This window comes from Canis lupus, chromosome 16 (genome assembly GCF_003254725.2).
Source record: "Canis lupus dingo isolate Sandy chromosome 16, ASM325472v2, whole genome shotgun sequence".
Taxonomy (NCBI): domain Eukaryota; kingdom Metazoa; phylum Chordata; class Mammalia; order Carnivora; family Canidae; genus Canis; species Canis lupus.
This window is the reverse complement of record NC_064258.1, coordinates 5,116,761-5,136,329: the sequence shown is the minus strand read 5'-3', so window position 1 is coordinate 5,136,329 and position 19,569 is coordinate 5,116,761. Positions and strand designations below refer to the sequence as shown.

Here is a 19,569-nt window from a genome sequence, read left to right as displayed (position 1 = left end):
TTTCCTGTCCTGCGGAGATGTCCTCCAGGTGAAAATAAGGTGTCAGGTACTTGCTAACTAAACAGCCTGGCCAACTCAGGATTACCGAAATTGGATATGCAGTGATCACAGTCCACTGAGCACTTTTATTTGAAGCACGTATAAACTGATAAACATCCAAAATGAAAGTATTCTAATGAAATTATTGTACCAACAATGTGATTCGAAGTCAAATCAGAATGCCTCCTGCTGCTGCCACTCCTTGTGGGGGGAAGCAAAATATTCACCCACCTAAGCATGAAAGCTCTCTCTTTATTCAGTGTCCTCCCTACTCACATCCCATCAGTCTGAGCTCTATCAGGACCCAGTTTATTTTACAAATGAGGAATTTTGTTTCAAACACCTAATCCTGCATCACCTCTAGCACAGAAAATAATCCTACTTTCGAGGTCATGGATTTCCTACTTTCTGACAGCCTGGCACAAGCCCCTTAGCCACTCTTAACCTGGGTCAATAGATCTCTCTTTCTCTCTCCATCTATTTTTGTCCGTTCTTTCTCTAGTCTTGAAGTGCAAGGTATCAGTCTTTTGATAATGACATCTTTTCTACCTGTGCTCTGGTCCTCTCCCCACTCCAGGCTCTCATACAGCTTTCCTGCCACTCTGCAATTTGCCAGCTTCCTGCTGAGAAAGCAGAGCCACTGGTGCCTGGTGCCTGGAAGCAAGCAGCAGGGGATCAGATAACTAGGTGACTTTAACTCTCTCTCATTCTCCTTGTCCCCCCAGTAAACATGTGTCTATGGCCATCTGGTGGCCTGGTCCCTCTGTAACGGTCCCAGATGTGCAAAGGGATAAGGGAACTTAAATCTGATGGTGAATCAGAAACCAGGGGAGTCGAGGGGTCAAGGTAAAGGTCAAAGTGAACGGTGGAGAATGAGAATTGGGGATACTTCCATGGGAATTAATATGGAAAATTTACAGAAGGAAAAAGATCCAATAAAAAGAATCAATTTAAAAGGCAAATATCAAAGGTCCATGAAATATCTGCTGAGAAATACGCTTGTGGTTTTAGCTCTGTGATGATCTAAGTAGAAAATATAAAGGTCAACAGTTAAACAGGCACCCTAAGATGCAAAGAAAGAAACAGGAGTAAGGCCAGCTGATTACGGCGTTGCATTGCAGAAGAAGCCACGCAGGGCAGAGAGCTGACGCTTCCAATGTGACCATGGAGCTAGGTGCCTGGAGCACTGGTTCCTACACCTGGCTGATCATCAGAATCATCTGAGGAGCTTATAAAAACTGTGTAATGTGTCCCTTCCCTTGACCTATTTAATCTGAGTCTCTAGATGTGACGTCCAGAAGGACAGATGTGTGTGTACATTATAATCTGTTTGTCCCCTCAATCTTGGAAAGCATCTCAGGTGATTCAGAGAGCCAGTAATTTGGGGGTTGAGTGTCATGCAATCTTTTTGGTGAGCCAAGGAGATAGGTTAAGGAGGAGGATAAGGCTTGCTTCTTGGTAATGAGAGACCTGGGTAGGAGGCTGCAGAGCCAGGTTTTTGGAGGTGTGACGTGAACTTTCTGCATCACTGGTGTGGTGGCTGAGGCCATAATGGAGCGAGAAGGCTCACTGAAGCTCTCAGCCCGTGGGGTCCCATCTGCTGTGTGGAATGTACTCAGTCACTCTATCCACTGTTCCGCTTTGCTGGCTTCGGGCTCTGCCTAGAGACTAGTTACAGCCGATCAGTTTTTTAACAGAAGGTTCCATTAGACTGACCAGCCTTTACAGATAAATCCTGGGACATGGAATGCTTATGAGAAACCGTATGGTTTATTATCATGGGGAATAGTTTGTCAAGACACATTTTCGTTCTAAGGGGAAGCACGCTGTAAGAGGTGAGAGTCTGGGCTGGGAAGTCAGTCTCCTCCTGAGTGTGGTTCCTGGCTCCACCTTTTTGCTGCTGTGTGACCTTAGGCATGTTCTATAAACTCCATTTGCCTCAGATTCCTTAGATGTAAAATGAGGATTATGCTACTATCTACTTCATGAATTGGTATGAGGATTAAATGAGAAAAATGCATGTAAAGAGCTTAGACTAGTGCCGAGGGACATGTTATGTGCTCAATAAGGAAATGCGTATTTCTTGAAGAATTTTCTAATATATTTCTTAATGCACAGTGGCAAATTGAAGGGCCAGGGTGATTACATAGCCTAGGATCACATATTCGGTAAGTGGTCGATTTAAGTACTTGAAGCCTGCGCTCTTCTCGTTGCTCAGTAGCAAACCTTAGCCACAGGACATGAAGAATCATAAGTCAGTCCAATGCACAATGGACTGAAGAAGCAACGACGGCACCTGGATAGAACTGGAAAGGATGAATCACAAAACTTAGTGCAGCTAGGTACCCTCTGGAACAATTCAGAAGTCCAAGAAGATGAAAATGCCAGACAACGCTGCACTTAAAATGGAAACTCCTCAGAGTTACTGGTTCTTGGAAGAAGAAGCAGAACTTGCAAACCCTTTCAAATATGGAAAAGACAAATAGTGGAAGAACTGATAAAGCATCAATTTGAAATTCCCGGCAAACAAAGGGTTTTACAAGAATGGAGAAGGAGGGGTGGCTGGTGGCTGTTGGTTAACTGTCTGACTCTTGATTTGGCTCAGGTCATGATGTCAGGGTCCTGGGATGGAGCCCCTCAGCGGGGAGTCTGCTTGAGATTCTCTCCCAGTCTCTCTGCCCCCTCCCCAGCACCGCACAAGTGTGCACGCTCTCTCTCTCTAAAAAAAAAAAAAAAAAAAAATGGTAAAAAATCACAATATACCACTTTGCTTTGTAGTAAACAGCACTCCGTATTTGTAGTGATGTAACCATGGCTTACTGATTTCACCTAAAGTGTGATGCCACTATGCTAGGAGGAGGCGGAGGGGGAGATGGACATAGTGTAAATGAATTACATCCTCATCCACAGCACAAAAGCACTAGATGGTGCATAAAGTGGAAAAAATAAGAGATATTAATATAAGCATATTATGTTGAGTAGGAAGACAATGACAAGAAGAAAGATATTCAGTGTCAAAAATGTTTGCTCTTGGGAAAGAAGAGGATGAGCATGTTGGGGGCAAAGGGTTTGTTTTTCTTTTTTCTTTTTTTTTTTTTTAAAGATTTTATTTATTTATTCATGATAGTCACACAGAGAGAGAGAGAGGCAGAGACATAGGCAGAGGGAGAAGCAGGCTCCATGCAGGGAGCCCGATGTGGGATTCGATCCCGGGTCTCCAGGATCGCGCCCTGGGCCAAAGGCAGATGCCAAACCGCTGTGCCACCCAGGGATCCCAAAGGGTTTGTTTTTCATTAAAAACTCCTGAGTTAATATTTTTTTCCCTAAATCATGTTGTGTTTTAAAAATATTCATCAAAATATAGTACCCATTAAAAATAGTGTTTCTTGTTTTCCAAGGATCCAGAACAATTAGCTTGCTTCACTGATGGGAAGATTCAGTTTTGTCTCACCCTCTTTGTAAGATTCTATGAGATTTTGTTGTTGTTGTTGTTGTTGTTGTTGTTATTTTCCAATATGGCACTGGTTTAATCTAGAGAAATAGGAAAGAATTATGTGGTGGGGAGAGAGCAAGTTTGGGTTTAGAGGAGCGGATGGATGGAGAAGTCTCAGGCCGAGAGCATGGGGGAGTGGGGATTGGCAGATCCCATATTCCCCAGAACAGCAAACATCAAAGAATATATATACTAGTAATCGTATATATAATGATAGGTTTTACCATGTACCACACACTGTTCCAAGTGCTTTACATGTAAAATCTTGAATCCTCACAACTCTATGAGGTCATGTACAACGATTTCTTTTTTTAAAGATTTTATTTATTCATGAGAGACACACAGAGAGAAGGACAGAGACACAGGTAGAGGAAGAAGCAGGCTCCCTATGGGGAGCCCGATGTGGGATTCGATCCCAGGACCCCAGTATTATGATATGAGCCAAAGGCAGATACCACTGAGCCACCCAGGCACCCCTCATGTACAATGATTATCTCCATTTACAAAAGGCAACAACTGAGTTGGAGGGAGATGAGATAATTTTCTCAAGATTACATGGCTACCAAGTGGCAGGATCAAAATCTGAACCCACACCCTCTGGTTTCAAGTTGAGCTCTTAGGCTCTACCGTACAGCACTTGGGAGTGCACACATACATCTCCGTTTGGGGGATGAGAGGCACAATGTAGGAGAGCTCACCAGAGTGGGTGTGGGGTGTGGACGGTTAGGCTGGGGAGGCTGCTTGCTCCTGCATACTGGTTTTAGCTGGCTGGAATGCCATGCGCTCAACTCAGTTTCTAAAATGATGTGGGAAAACTACAAGTGTAGTGAACACCCCATTGTGTTAAGGTGATGACAAAGGATCTCTCCTTGACCAAACTTTGGTCAGGCTCCTTTGAGTAAGCCTGACCTTGGGCTTCCATCTCTACCACGTGGAATCCAATTTAAGGGAGAATCCATCCCCGACTTCTTCCTTCACTAGATTCCCGCTTGTCTATGCTGTGTACTCAAGTCTATACTCATTCTGCACTCAAGTGACCCCCTGTCCCCCACCTTTGAACAGATCCTGAATCAAATCTGTTTTTCGTGCTTTTACTAATGCCCAGCTCTGGTTTCCTCACACAGTGATCAAACTGCTGGCATCTCTGGGTGGCCATGCGATTAGGTGATTGTTGCAAGAATTTCTACACGGTATCTCCAAGGTCTTTACTCATTGGATCAAGCAGCTCTGGAAATGAAAGTTCCCCCAGGAACAGCACAGCAGGCTTGTTTAAGCAACGAGAGCCAAATGGGCTGAAGTTGATAAAGCAGGAATAAGAATAAGGTGATGGTGACATATATAGGAGACTATGCTCATATGGTTCAGCTGCCACTTGACTATTTTAAACATTTAAAATATTCTGTTCTCAATCAAAAGATTTGATAACCCAATTTGGAGCAAGTCTAATGCAAACATCTATGATGTGAATGGAAAATACCCAAGGAACTACTTGGGGAAATTTCTCTTTGATGATTAAAATAGATCAATTCTATACAAGTCTCACTGGGGAAATCTACTTTTTAAAATATTTTCTCTTCTATTCTTATTTCCTAATAATATATCTTTTGATTCTGCTTTTTGGGAGTTATTTCCTCTTTTCAACACCCAACCTTTCATTGATTTTAAAAAAGTATTTTCCTACTCAATAATTTCCAATTTTATTGATTTTTAAATGTTCTTCAAATTTTTTTCCCTGGTAACCTGATTTTATTTAATGAAAACAATTATCTTCTGTCTCTTGGAAATAATTAAATAAAATTTTGCTTAGGTTTTTCTAGTCCCTTTATCTCTCAATTTCAGATCATATTTCTGTTAATTTCTGACTGTTCTTTGTGCTAAAGCTGCCCTTAAAATGTCTGGTGATCCTTTGTCCATGCATAGTTAAAAGAGAATTATTACAAAGCCAGTGTGAGGGCTGGAGGCACTTTTTGCCCTGGGGGGATTGGTCAGCTTTACTCCAGGACAATTGACTGGGTTAACTGTTCATTTGATTAAGGGGTACTGAAGTGTCAGTACTTGTAGGTTCTTTCTTTGGTCCTGGTTACTTTCATCAGAAACGAATCCCTTCATCACCTGCTTAGGCTGTCCCAGGAGTACGGGGAGAGTGGAAGGAGGTCTCACCTGCCCACTAGGCTCACTTTTAAGCATGGCTGTCAGCTATGCCTGGGGTCCCGAGCCCAGGGACTTGCTGATTTAATTACCCAAGAAGGGCCAGTTGTCTGGCTATGTGGTTTGAGGAACAGATAGCAGGGTCTAATTGCTCCTTATTCAGACTCTCAACTGATCCTTCTGCTTTTACTTCCACTTCAAAGCCTATCCTTCAATTCCAATGTGCTGGGAGCTCTCAATTTTTGCTTTGGTTTTCCCATGCCCTGGCTTGTTGGTACTTCAATACTAGCAATCTCTCTACTCTGCTAATTCAGTATCTGCTTATCCTCTTATTTTCCTTGTCACAAAATTTCATCGCTACCTTCTATCTACTGTTGTCTCCTTTCTTTTTTTTTTTTTTTTGGAGGGAAAGCTACGTTTTTTTTTTTTTTTTTTTTTTTTAAATAATCTTTCACTGTTCTTTTGCTGGAGTTTTCATGGCAGAGCAGAGATGAACACATCTTGTGTTTGCCATGTTTATTTAGAAGGGCCATTATTCACTCTTTTATCTTTGGGCATTAGGCTAACAGTGGTATCGAGTGAAATTAGAAATCTCATTAGCGTTTTTTAAAGCTATTAATGTCATTACCAAAGAACAGGGCATCTTGAATGCATTCTTTTCCAAGCAAGTTTTTAGATGACTCATGCTAAAATTGGAGATCTATAAATTTATTTATCAGAGTCATTAAGTATTGAAAACTAAATCTAATGCCATGGAGCACTGGAAAGAACATTAGATTAGAAGTTGTAAGTTCTCAATTCAAGATTTATCTTTGCCATCTTGGGCAAAATACTTTCTCCCTTGGTCTCAGTAAAATGTAGGCAATTAGATTACATGGCTTCTAAGATTCCTTCTAGACTAAACATTCTGTGATTTTATTAGGTAATTTCAAATCCCTCATTGAATTCACCGGTCCTCCAGATGCTGTTACCCAAAGTAACAAACGTTACCCAAAGTACAATGCATGTCACTGGTGGTCAAGGAAATAATGTTTAATGGCATTAGAATTAACATTTTAAAATTTATTTCTATATTTTATTTATATAATCATTAATTTATTTTAATGTTTATATCCGAGAACACTGTTCCAACAAAACTTAGGTTTCCTTTGCAAATAAATATATTTTTAAAGATTTTATTTATCTATTCATGAGAGACAGAGAGAGAGGCAGAAACATAGGCAGAATGAGAAGCCGGTTTTTCATGGGGAGCCCGATGCAGGACTTGATCCCAGGACCCTGGGATCACACCCGGAGCCAAAGGCAGATGCTCAACCACTGAGCCACCCAGGCGTCACTCTTTGTAAATAAATTTACTCAAACTTAAAACTATGTTTTGATTTAAAAAGAAATCATGAATAATAGAATGTGGTATGTAGCCATGATAAAAGTTACAAAGATAGCGTGCAAATGAATGTCTTTTCTGAATCATGGCCCTCTCATGACATGTCCTTTCATGACTACACACATTTATTCTCTCCTTAGCAAAATCTTTGAATGTCCAGCTCAAAGATTGCTTGCTTACTGAACCATCCAAGGTAGAAGAGTTTCATATTCTGAAATAGTACAGCTCATGTGACAGGTCTATTCCCACAGACTAGGGGCTTCATCTTATTCATCTTTGTATCTCGAGGACATTGATGTGCTTAACTTTGTAATAGAAGCCCAATCAATATTTGTTGAAAGAATGAACCAAATCAGGATCTTGAGAACTCTGATGGACAAAGGTTTCCTGTAATTGATTTATTTTCAGCATGTATCACTAACTCCGTGTCAATGGACACTGTCTCTACTTTATTAGTTCCAGAATACATGCCCATGAGAACCCAGAATAGGAAGAACAGGCTTGATATGAAAGATCAAAAATACACTATTGGAAGCTTTAAAGACTAGTCACAGATCCTGTAAATTTTAGGAAGGAAACAGTTCAAACATCATTGGATCTTGAGATTCTGAGACACTGGGACTCTGGGATCAATGGCTCTTCAATAGAAATGGATGCCATCTTCCATTAGAGCAATTTATATTTTGTAAACTTTACACTATAAAGTCTAAAATCTATAGTAGTTTGAATTTACAAAGCACTTCTACACACTTCATTTACTTTTACCCTCACAATAATGCTTTGACGTTGAAGGGGAAAGTAAAGTTAGAAAAATTAGTTAAATGATTTTCAAAATGTCACCCAGATGGTAGTTGGCTAGACCAGTGGTCAGCAAACTATGACAAGGGGAGAGAAAAGTGTGTTTTGATAAACAAAGCTTCACTGTAACACAGACTTACCCTTAAGAAGGAGTAACTCCGTTTTCCACATGAAGAAGAAATTGAGGCCACAGAAAGATGGTTACTTGACAATGTCACACAGCTAGAAAGTGGTGCTGTCAGGAGGATTCACATGTAGGCACCTGACTCCAGGGCCTTTGCAGTCACAACTTCACTAGAGCTGGTTTTGGTGTCTAAATCCCGGCTCTAGCTCTGTGACCTTGGGAAATCTACTCCCTCAACCTCCTGTAAATTAATACTTGCCAAACACTTAAAACAGAGCTTGACACGCTGTAAGCACTCAACAGCATTGTCATTTTTATTAACACTCAAAATTTTGCATTGCCCTCTTTCTTTCCAATAGTAAAAATCACATCAGAGCTACAGGGCTAGATGTTCTACATATGCTGTCTTATTTAAGTTTTGTAGTAACCAATTATTAATCTTATTTTAGAAGACAAAATAATAGAGGTTCTCAAGGGTTAAATAACTTGCTCTGATACTGATCCCTGGTCTGTCTGTGATAGGTTTTTAAGCCTGTCTTCTCTACACGACTCCTTCTAATTTCATCATTTCCCTTACTTGAACTCAGTGCTTGAAAGACCAATGAAGGGACATCTTATTTCCCCCCTCTCTCAACCAACCAACAAATTAATCAGCCATCAACAAAAGTTAGGTGCATCCACTCTGCTCAAATGCATCATGGGCTTGCCTGTCTTCTTTCCTTTAAGTAACCCATTTCTGGACTCTGAAATAATCTGTTTTTGCAATTACAATTCCCTTTATTTGAAATCTGATTTGTCCTTTGAAACCAGATTCAAATAGTACTAAATCCTTAAAGACTTCTCTGATCATCAAAGACAGAAGCAGCTTGTTCTCTACAGAATCCAATAGTATTTTTGCTTGTACGATGCTAATGGAGTTGATATGATATATACTGACTCACGGTATTGCTTTCAAACATGCCTTAAAGTACCCTCATATATTGGCAACTTTAAAGTCTTTTGTAGAACAAGATGGGATATAGAGAAATACAAAATTTAAAAATGGAGCCCTCCAATGGAATGTACTGAGAAGTTTGTTTAAAAAATACCTCAAATTATTTGAATACTTGTATAAAGATATTCCCTCTGCACAGTGCCTTGTCTTGCATCATTAAACGGTAGGCACTCAATAAATATTTACTCACTCTAGATCTCAAGGTTTTTTTAATAAGGCTAATTTCATAGTTCCATTAGCTCAGTACAATTAATTTAAAAGCACCAAGATAACGCTAAATAATACAGACAGAATAGATAATTTATTCTAACACCTTATCTCTATGTTCCTCATTTTGAAAGTGTCTGACTCTAATTCATTCTACATTCTTTTTTAGTAGTTTAAATATTTTTTAGGTAATTTTAAAAATTAAAAATGACTCTTGGTAGACGATAGCCCATCTTTGTAATACTCATGATATGAGTGATCTATCATTTAAAGTAAGTCCTTTTAAAAAGCCACAGTATGGTAATCTATTTGCGTTCATACCTTATTAACAATCTTTACATCTTAACTCAGTTTTGCAGCTTCTGCTTTATTTTTAATTTGATTTGCCTAATATCATTCTTAATTAGAAATGGAGAAGCCTACAACATTAAAACAGTACCTACTTAAATTAATATAACAAGAGTAGGAGGGGCAGTTTGAGAGACAGAGTCAGGCTGAATTAGTGAAAAAGCATATTACAGAAAAATCTATAAACAAAGAAATACATGTTTTCAAGCACATTGATGACTAACCGCTAACAGTATTTTTCAAGTAGAGGTTTCAATGCCAATTTTTTAATTAAAATTTTGCATTCGCATGAGAATAATTTAATCTAAAAGTTATTCATAAGTTAAATTAATCTTATAAAACTTAAATTTGTTTAAATTTTGCTATACAAATGGTATCTCTTTGATAGACAAATTTAATTTAACTCATGGTAAATTATAGATTCTGGGTTTATAGTTAGTTTATTGTAACATTCTATATGGAATGTGTTCTGTACAATCTGTATCAAGTGAATCTAATCAACACAGTGAAGTCACATCATCTAATCAAATTAGCTTGAATTATGGTTATAGAGGCTTAATCTTAAAGCAGAATTTGATAACCCAAGCAAGCAAGCAGAGGATTATTCCCTATCCTGCAGATTTTATAGTTATCTTAAAAGTAGAAAGATTTGAATGACTGGATACTCTGCATGTCAATTTTACTTGGTCCTTCCTATAGGAAATTTAGTGGATCTCGAGCCTTACTGTGCACAAGGACACCACATAGGATTATATTTTTAAAAAATGAATACTGTACTCTATGGACAGTATATGTGATTTTCAAGGTCAATTTTAACTAACTGTAATTCTCACCTTTTTTACTGTCTTTAGAACTTAATCTTCCATATGTATCCTTATCATCAGCCTTGGCCAATGCCTTTCATGGTTGAGTTTTAACTTACCTTTTGGTTCAGTCAAAAGCTATATTAGGTCATACTGATGTAGTCTCGGATCTCCTTGCATTAACATGCCACACTTCTGAATTCTTCCATACTTTTATGCATGAGAATTGAAATGTCATTATCAACTCAATGAACTTATCTTTTGAGACTCAGCTTAAACCTTACCTCCTTTGAGAATTCTTGGGTATCCTCTTTACCAATTATTTGTAGATACTTCCAGGATAGTTTTGTCAAGCTGTGTATTGATTGTATGTTTTTTTTTTTTTTTTCTGTCGCCTACAATACACTATGATTTGGTAATGACTTGAATGTAATAAACATAGTGCTTATTGATCAATTATAGAATTAATGAAAAATATTTGCGGTAATGATTGATTTTTGGTGCCATATATAACCTTTTACATTTTACTTGTCTTGACTGATCCCAAAGAGGTTGGGAATAGATAGCATTCATAGATAGGTCCAAGTAAATCTCTGATTGTTTAAACATACAATTTTAAAAGGTTGTGAACTATCTGAAAAAGCTAAATGAAAGATGATTAACATGTTTTAGGTCGTTCATGCTTAAAAATTAAAAAACCTCAATACAAGGATAGCTGCAGAAGTTCATTAGGTTGAAGCCATACTGTCCGTCTCTACAGCTAAGGTAACCACATGTCCCAGGCTCCTCAGGATATATTTATGCCTGATAGCACCTCCTATCTTTGCAAAAGTGTCCTGGTTTGGGTGATGTATTATATAGTCACTCTACATAGAGTCTACAACAATGGACTTAAGACTAATGGGGAAAATAGAAATCCTATGGAAAAATCAACTTAAGAAAACGAACATCTCTTTGGAAGCAATACACATGGATATCTATATATTACCTATATTAGCATATTTTGCCACAAGAGGAATTCACAAATGATTAGGTCATAAATTCAATCTAAGTCCCTAGGTTTAGGGGATCTAGGAATCCCTCGACATTATCTTATCATTACCGAGTTGTAATTGCTTCTGCTAAGAGTTGAGGTTACCATGCCCCTTGGGATTAAGATTTGACCCTGATCCTTATTTTCCCACTTTATGACATTTACAATACTTTTGTATAATGACACTTTACAGTGTACAGAGCATGTTTATATACATTTTACATTTATATTAATAGAAGCATTACATTTAAGGGCTGTGGGTTTAGTATTTTTTGTGTTGGAAAAGAAGTATTTGTTTTGCAAAGATCTTTGATGTTTCTCTGGTTTCTAAAATGGACGTTCGTCATTATTCCTACACAATAAAAAGGTTAACATGGCTAAATCTACCAACTTTAGTGATTGTTTTTAGCTAGTATAGGCTCAACACAGGGTAAAGTTTTAGAACTGTTCTAACATTATGTCACCTGGGCTGCCCCAGCAGATCAGTGTTTCTCTCATTACTAAATCAATCCTGTAGCATCTCTTGTTCATTTAATTTGCTTCCATTCCTATCAGAGTATGTTTATAGACTGAAGAAAAATTTCTCTGTGTGTATAAGATAATGAATTCTGGGCTAAAGAAAAGTACAGATTACTACAGTAATTTCAGTAGATGAAAGGTAGTGGTATTAAGGGGTTTTATCATTGACTAAACTTAGGGTACTACAAAGAGAAGTGCTGGGAAATATAAACCAAAACATGTAATTAAAAAAAATTAGCATTTAATTTGTTAAGCATAGCATAATCATATTTCTATTATTTTGAACATATTTAAATGTTTTCACTATAAAATTATCATTTCTCTTAATTATATGATTACAAGGTTTTAAAAATCTTGCTAAATTTAAAAGTATGATTTTATTGTATTATTTGAATATGTAATTAAATGTAATTATATTTATTATCTATGTAAATTTATTATATACACAGATGTGTAAATTATATTTAATATGTAATTATATTTAAACCCTCAGAGGTTTTCTTTCTGGGTTATCTGGTTTTAAATGATGATAATATTATATAAGTTCAGAAAAATTTCCCCAACTGGAGCACTGTCAGCTTATTGTTAACAGTTTACCAAGGAGAAAGCAAAACTTTTTATTTCACAGTTGTCAAAAAGGCTTAAAATGATAACAGCACATTCATTTGTAGCACTCTTACATGATGAATGATTAACTTTAGAAGCTTTTACTAAAGTAAATTTTGTAGAGGAGAGATTGAAGCAAAAATCCTAGATTCCAGATGGTAGATTCAGCCCCTGAAGCAAAAGGGCACAAAAAGTATCATCAAAGGGGACACTTGATTACTTCAAATTTCACCTCGGTTAGCTTTGGCCATTTAGATATGGGTTGGTATAGTATCAAATTATGGAAACAACCCAAGTGTCCTTGACTGATGAATGGATAAAGACAAAATGATATACATGTAAACAATGGAATATTACTCAGCTATAAAAAAGAATGAATTCTTGCCACTTGCAACAACATGGACGGATCTAGAGAGTATAATGTTAAGTGAAATAAGTCAGTAGGAGAAAGACAAATACCATATGATCTCACTCATATGTGTAATTTAAGAAACAAAACAAACGGGCAAAAGAAAAAACAGACAAACTGGAAAACAGATTAACTATAGAGAACAAACTGATGGTTACCAGAGGGAGGCTGGTGGGGGGGATGGGGGAAATACGTGATGCTGATTAAGAGTACACTCATTGTGATGAACACTAAATAATGCATGGAATTGTTGAATAACCATATTTTACACCTGAAACTAACATAACAGTATATTTTAACTGTACTGAAATTAAAATTAAACAAAAAATAAATAAATACAGGCACACACACATACACACACACACATACACACACACACCCCTGCCAAAAAAAAGCCAGAGATTGAAAGGAGAGGTGGGGGTACTGGTGGGGTCCTACTGTCATATTCTTGGGTGTGCAGCAGTGGTGATGGCCTGGGGTAACAACACATCTTCTATGCATGGCACACTGAGCGATTTTGCTTTGCTTACCTCTCCAGACTCATATCTTGTCACTTCTGACTTCTGAAATGTTGCAAGTTCCCTGAACACATGATGCTGCTTCACATCTCTGCCATTTTCCCCATCCTCTCTGGAATGCCCTCTCTTTCCAATCATACTGTCTATTAAACGTTTTTTTCCCTTCTCTATTGATATTGAAGTTCCTTGCCTCCTGCTCTAACTAATATATAGATTCGTGACTCCCCAGGTCTGTGCATGGCTATAATCCAAGATCTTCCATTAATGGCTGTTTTTGGGAAGTTCTGTCCTTTCTGTCTTTGTTTTCTCCTTCATTTTGCTGAGGTACATCTTCAGGCATCTCTCAAAGAATAGATAATATGAGAGTAAACGGCAAGGTCTTTGTATATCTAAATTTATCTTAATTCTGCTACCATATAGATTCATAATTTAGCCAAATATACAATAAATTCTTGCTCAATAATTTTGCCCTCAGAATTGTAAAGATATGTTTCTAGTACTTTGTTATATTTAAAGTTACTTTTTTGTATTTGTAACTGGGATGCATTGCTTTACAATACTTGAAATAAAAACATATATTTCTTCATTTTTCTTTCAGTGGCTATATTTTCCACATCTAGAATCTATCTGATACATTTTTAAAACTGTTGTCTTCACTCAAGTTTTACAATCCTAGTCCTAAATCACATATTTGGTTACTCCCATGGACCACGTTGCTTCAAGTCGTTGCAGCACGTGTTCTGTATATGTCACTTGGAGTTTTTTTTCTTGTTTTTTTAAACCTTGGCTCTAATGAACCACTCTTAAACTAAATATTTGCATTTGCACTTATTTATATTTGGAGCTGGGGTGTAAAGAGGTGGTTTCCATGAATTGGCTTATTTTGTCTTTTTATTTTTTTTTTTATTTTGTCTTTTTGATTAGAATATTTATTTTTGTAAATCAAATTAATAAAATAATTAGAACTCTATTCCCCAAGAGTGGTGACAAATTGCAGCAGTCTTTCTTGGTGTTCCACATACATGCCCTAGACCCACCTTGGGAGGCACCTGTAGATGGTTTCAACTTTCTGTGCCTCTATGTGGGAGCAACCTCTGGCCACATGGACAAGCTTGTGGGCAAGCTGAATGTGCAGAGGAAGTTAATGCTGAGGAGTGACCCTCAATTAAAGAGAGAGAAGAGAGTTGGTGGATAAAGATCCAGATTCTTTGCTGTCTGTTGTGCAGGATGCATGCAGTCTCTCAGAAGGTCCTGGTATGATTGGGCCTCCCTGTACATAGCAGTAACTTGCTCTTTACTGGTATTCTTCATCCTTCTTCCAGTCTCACCTCTCACTTCTTCACTTTGCTTCCTGAAATCACCTCTAAAAAAAACCACTTTTATCAAAATACTGATTTGGGGTGTACCTAAAGACCCAAGTCTAACAAGTCGGTTATGTTTGAGGACACTCAATCTCTTCAGAGTTGTATGGGAGCTGCAGGAACTTCTAGAAATCCTCAAACCAGGTTCACTGCTTTGCTGGATCTCCAGATGCCACAGTTTGGCATTGGTCCTCCATTGGACCAATGACGGCTTCATCTGAAATATGTCTTTCTTGTTCTGCTTCCTGCCTAGGTAGTATGACAATGTTGTCTTCGATGTCAGGAGTTCTACCAGCTGGGGAATCCCTGGGTGGCTCAGCGGTTTTGCGCCTGCCTTAGGCCCAGGGCGTGATCCTGGAGTCCTGGAATCGAATCCTGAATCAGGCTATCTGCATGGAGCCTGCTTCTCCCTCTCCCTCTGTCTCTGCCTCTCTCTTTCTCTCTCTTTCTGTGTGTGTGTCTCTCATGGATAAATAAATAAAATCTTAAAAAAAAAAGTTCTACCAACAGCCTTATTTCTTCCATGTTTAGCTCACAGGTGGGAAACCTTGCCTTGGTCTCCCAAGACATCAGCACCCAGTCCCATCAATGACCTCCCAGAATGAAGATCACTCCCTGTGGAGGGGTCCAGGCCTGTTTGAATCCAGCACCCATCTCTGGACAAGGTTCTGTAGAATCCTTTTGGCCAGTCAGCATCACCTCTGTGCCATATTGTTGGTGTTCATAATTGTCAGTATCATTAGACTGGGGACAGGCAGTGAGAGAAAGGGAGAGAGGGTTTTATACCAGAATAAAGAAGGAACAAAGAATGGGGATAAACAATGGATGTCTGCTAGATTTTACCTCTTAGATTCCTGCAATATTGTGATTCATAGGAAATATACGTTTAGTCATTCAGATGACCCAAATATATTTCTCATATATATTTGGTCCTGGCTCACAGCTCCCAAAACCCTTGTGATTTCCTGGGCAATAAGATCAATGAGATTATTTTCTGTTCTATTATTTAGTCTCCTGTCCCCAGTTCCTGAACCATTAAGGCAAAGTCAGTGTCTTGTTATTTATAACCAGGCTCTTTCAACCACAACTGGGCTTAGGTTGATGAGATGACTTTTGGGAAGCACCTAAGGATGGCTGGAGAGGAGTGGAGGGTTGGAGGTCAAATCAATCACCAATGGCCAATGATTTAATCAGTCATGCCTATGTAATGAAGCCTCCATACAAACCCCCCAAAACAGGTCTAGGAGAGCTTCTGGGTTGGTAGATACATGGATCTATCTGCTGGCAGAGTGTCCTGGCTAGAGAGGGAACCTCTGTACCTGCCTGGCTGTTTCTAAGTTATACACTTTAATGATAAATAGGTAATCTTATAAGTTAAATGTTTCTCTGAGTTACATGAGCCACGCTGGCAAGTCTATACCCAATCAGTCAGAAGCACAGGTGGCAACCTGGACTTGTGACTGGTGTCTGAAGTCAGGTCAGGGCAAGGGGCAGTCTTATAGAACTGACCCCTTAACCTGTGGGATCTGATGTTACCTCTGAGTGGATATTGTCAGAACTGAGCTGAATTGTAGGACATCCAGCTAGTGCTAAGAATTGCTTAGTGGTATGGGAAGCCCCCCATTCCACCCCACACATTTTGAAATTGGGTGTAGAACCCTTTAATTCCCAACATAGGTAATGCATACTTGTATTAACAATTTCAGACAGTTCCATTAGCATAAGGCAACTATCATACATTTACTCAGAAATGCATTCACTCTCTCCTAAAAGGGACAAAGGCCAAAGTCTCGTCCAGTTTGAGCTCCTGGATTTCTGGGTACATTCTTCATGGCTAAATGTAGATATATGCACTAATCACATAGCACCTGAAATTATAGCCACCTGAACACACCTGGGAAACAGGGCAAACAGGGAAAAAGGATAGCTAGCTGCAGAAAGTATTTCCCCAACATGCACAGTCACCACCCCCAGCATATGTGGCCTGTCTCCTTGCTAGGGTAGTAAGTTCCCAGTTAGGCAGCTCATTCTTCAAGCTGGCCCCAGGAGTCTCCCATAGCTGTCATCTTCTCTGGTGATATCTGACAGGGAGCTTTAGGGAGCATTTCCCCAGGGGGTACCTGACAATAATTCTAAGGGATCTTAACTGTTTGCCTAAGTATTTGTTGAGCGAGTGCTAAATAAAGAAATATCAAAGCATGGCTGAACCTGGGAGATTTATCTGCCTGAATCACTGAGCTTGCTAAGTTATCACTACCACTTCTGAGTCACAGAATTACCTCCAGGGAAGAAGTACAACACTGCATTTTAGGTTTTTTTGATTTAATAGATCCTTTTAAAACCAAACTGAGCTAAAAGTACTGTACTTGTTCTATTGATTGTCAAATATTCTTCTGTTTTTTCAATATATTGAGTGAGTTCACAGAATGCTCAACAAGCTGCTGGGGCTTGCCAATTAAAGCCCACATTGAAATGTTATAAAAAAGAACATTTTATCGTAATCACAGATACTGTACATAACACAGCAATTTGCTTCTTGAAGGCTAATTACAAAAGTTGTTTGAAATAATCAGGCCCTTATTCAGCAGCTCAGAGATGAGAACAGCTGTACAAATACTCGCTACCCCAGCAATGGCAAGAGAGGAGGGTGGAAAAAATAGTTAGTTAAAAAAGTTCAAACAAAGAGTGAAAAAACAAAACGGAAATGAATTCCCTTAGCCCTTTTCAGCGACCGCAATGAACATTCAAGGACAGGATGTTCCAGGTTTTCAGCATAATATTGGAAGACACTTTTGACACGACAATGGATTCTATTAGAATTATAAAGCTCTGAGTATCTATTGAATTAATTGTGTCTAAACTTCCTGGAACTCTTCCCTACGCCCTGTGAACTCATATAGCATGTTGAAGTCACGTTAATTTTCTCCAGAGATAGGGGGTCGAGTATGTCCCAACAAAAACAGATGGCATTTTAAATCCAACAATTCACTCTATGGAATAAATTGGCATCTATAGTATCATGTTGGTAAACCTGTCCCACTGTCTTGCACAGCCATCTATAATGAATGGTAAGATGGGCTATTCCTCCAGGAAGTGACATTTTGTTTCAGGGACTGGACTGTGCACACTCTAGAAAAGCCTGTTTCTTGATTGAGTGAGCAGCTCTACTCCCAGAATATAATTTAGTCACTTTATCTTACCATGAGATAAGGCCCAGTAACATTGTCCCCAAAAGGAATAATCACAATTTCACAAGTTAGTGGAGCCCCGACAGTTCAGAACATGTGCCTTCAAGGATTAAGTGTAGCAACAGCACGGCTGTTTCAGTAGGGCAAGCTTCTCAACCCACCAGATTGCTAGTCATAGATTTCAAATATATAGTAAGAATCACTTGATTTATAGCCTCTTTTGACCAACAATAAAGCCAGTTCCTACACTTAAAAATAAGTGTTCCTATTGTTCAAGGAAATTTATTTTTTCCAAAAGAGAAAGTTATTTGGGCAAGAGAAAAATAAGGTTATTTGTTGAGTTAAAGGAGCCCAGTGGAGTTATAAATACATATGCACACTGCATAGATAATCTCCACTGAGCTTCACTTCTTTAAACTTGCTCGACGGTCTCTCTACACTCATAATAAATCCTGGCCAAGCCTAATTAAATTGGGGTTCAGGATCACTAGTATTTTATCTTTTACTGAACTTTTAACAGCCGCTTCATTATTCACTGGAGTGAGTGGAATACACATATAAATAGCAGAGAATAATGAGATGTTTATTTTCTTCTTTCTGGTAGAATATTTTTACACAGTTATCACATCTCTTATCCCAAAATTAGAGTTGTATTTAGCATTAGTATGATATATATTGTGGGTATTTGTGATGGATTAAAACTTATATAAAATATTTCAAATATATATATTTTAAATAGAACGTTACAGTTTGGTCTGCAATTCTTTAAAAAAATCTGAAGGACTATATACAGACTTACTATAGCACAAGAATTAAGTATATACCTTTTTAAAGAAGGTAAGGCTTAAACATATCAAACAATTAAGAAAATTACAAATCTTAAATTTACTAATTCCATGCCATGCCTATAGGTAATATGTTTCATATGCTTGATTCTTCTTGACTTCTCTATAGTTTTTGGTAACGTTGAAAATTTCGCATAGCTATATTTTATCTAGAAGTGTTTATATTTGCTTAGAAGAATTTGTGAAAGTGACTCTCCCCCCATTAGAGGGAACATCATTCTCAGGGGGCAATAGATTTTTTTCTTCCAATCTCCATATAACATTGTGTTAGAAATATAACAGACAGGCTCTGTAACTTTATTGAATGTTTGATTAACTAGTGAATAGGTATATTAATGAATGAATTTCCTGTTTTCTGTGTTTTGGTTTCTATGAAAATGTATTTCCATTCCATCCATAAATACAGCATTTATTAGATGTCTTTTACATGCCAAGTACTGGTCAGTCTCACTAATCCACCAGAAAACAGGAAAGACAAGCTCCTCAAGGAGCTTCATCTTTGAGACAAATGCAAATATTAACAAATAATGAATAGTGTAATAAGTACCACAAATGTCGAAATATGCAATACATGGAAATTTATTATGGGAAATCATAAACCTACTCTTGGGGGTCTGGAAAAGTCTTTCCTGAGGGAATGAGATATTAGCTAGGACCTGAAGAGTGAGGAAGATTTAGCCAGAGGAAATATGGAAGGAGATGGAAGGGAGGAACGAATTTGGCAGAGAAAGTGTAAAGGACTCAACTTCATC

At 38.1% G+C, this 19,569-nt stretch overlaps 1 long non-coding RNA gene across 7 annotated transcripts in view; it reads left to right on the top strand.

Moving 5' to 3' along the window:
- Positions 1-19,569, top strand: part of LOC112650939 (uncharacterized) — a 115,626-nt gene that overhangs the window by 32,436 nt on the left and 63,621 nt on the right. The window contains exons 2-3 of one of the 7 annotated variants that reach the window (XR_003130528.3): positions 617-726; positions 15,038-15,392. The exons of 3 other annotated variants lie outside the window; for them this stretch is intronic. This is a non-coding gene — a long non-coding RNA (uncharacterized LOC112650939). Of the gene's footprint in view, positions 1-616; positions 727-4,656; positions 11,758-15,037; positions 15,393-19,569 lie in introns of those variants that run through there. 3 more of the 7 variants (XR_003130529.3, XR_004805706.2, XR_004805708.2) reach the window with 3 other exon arrangements.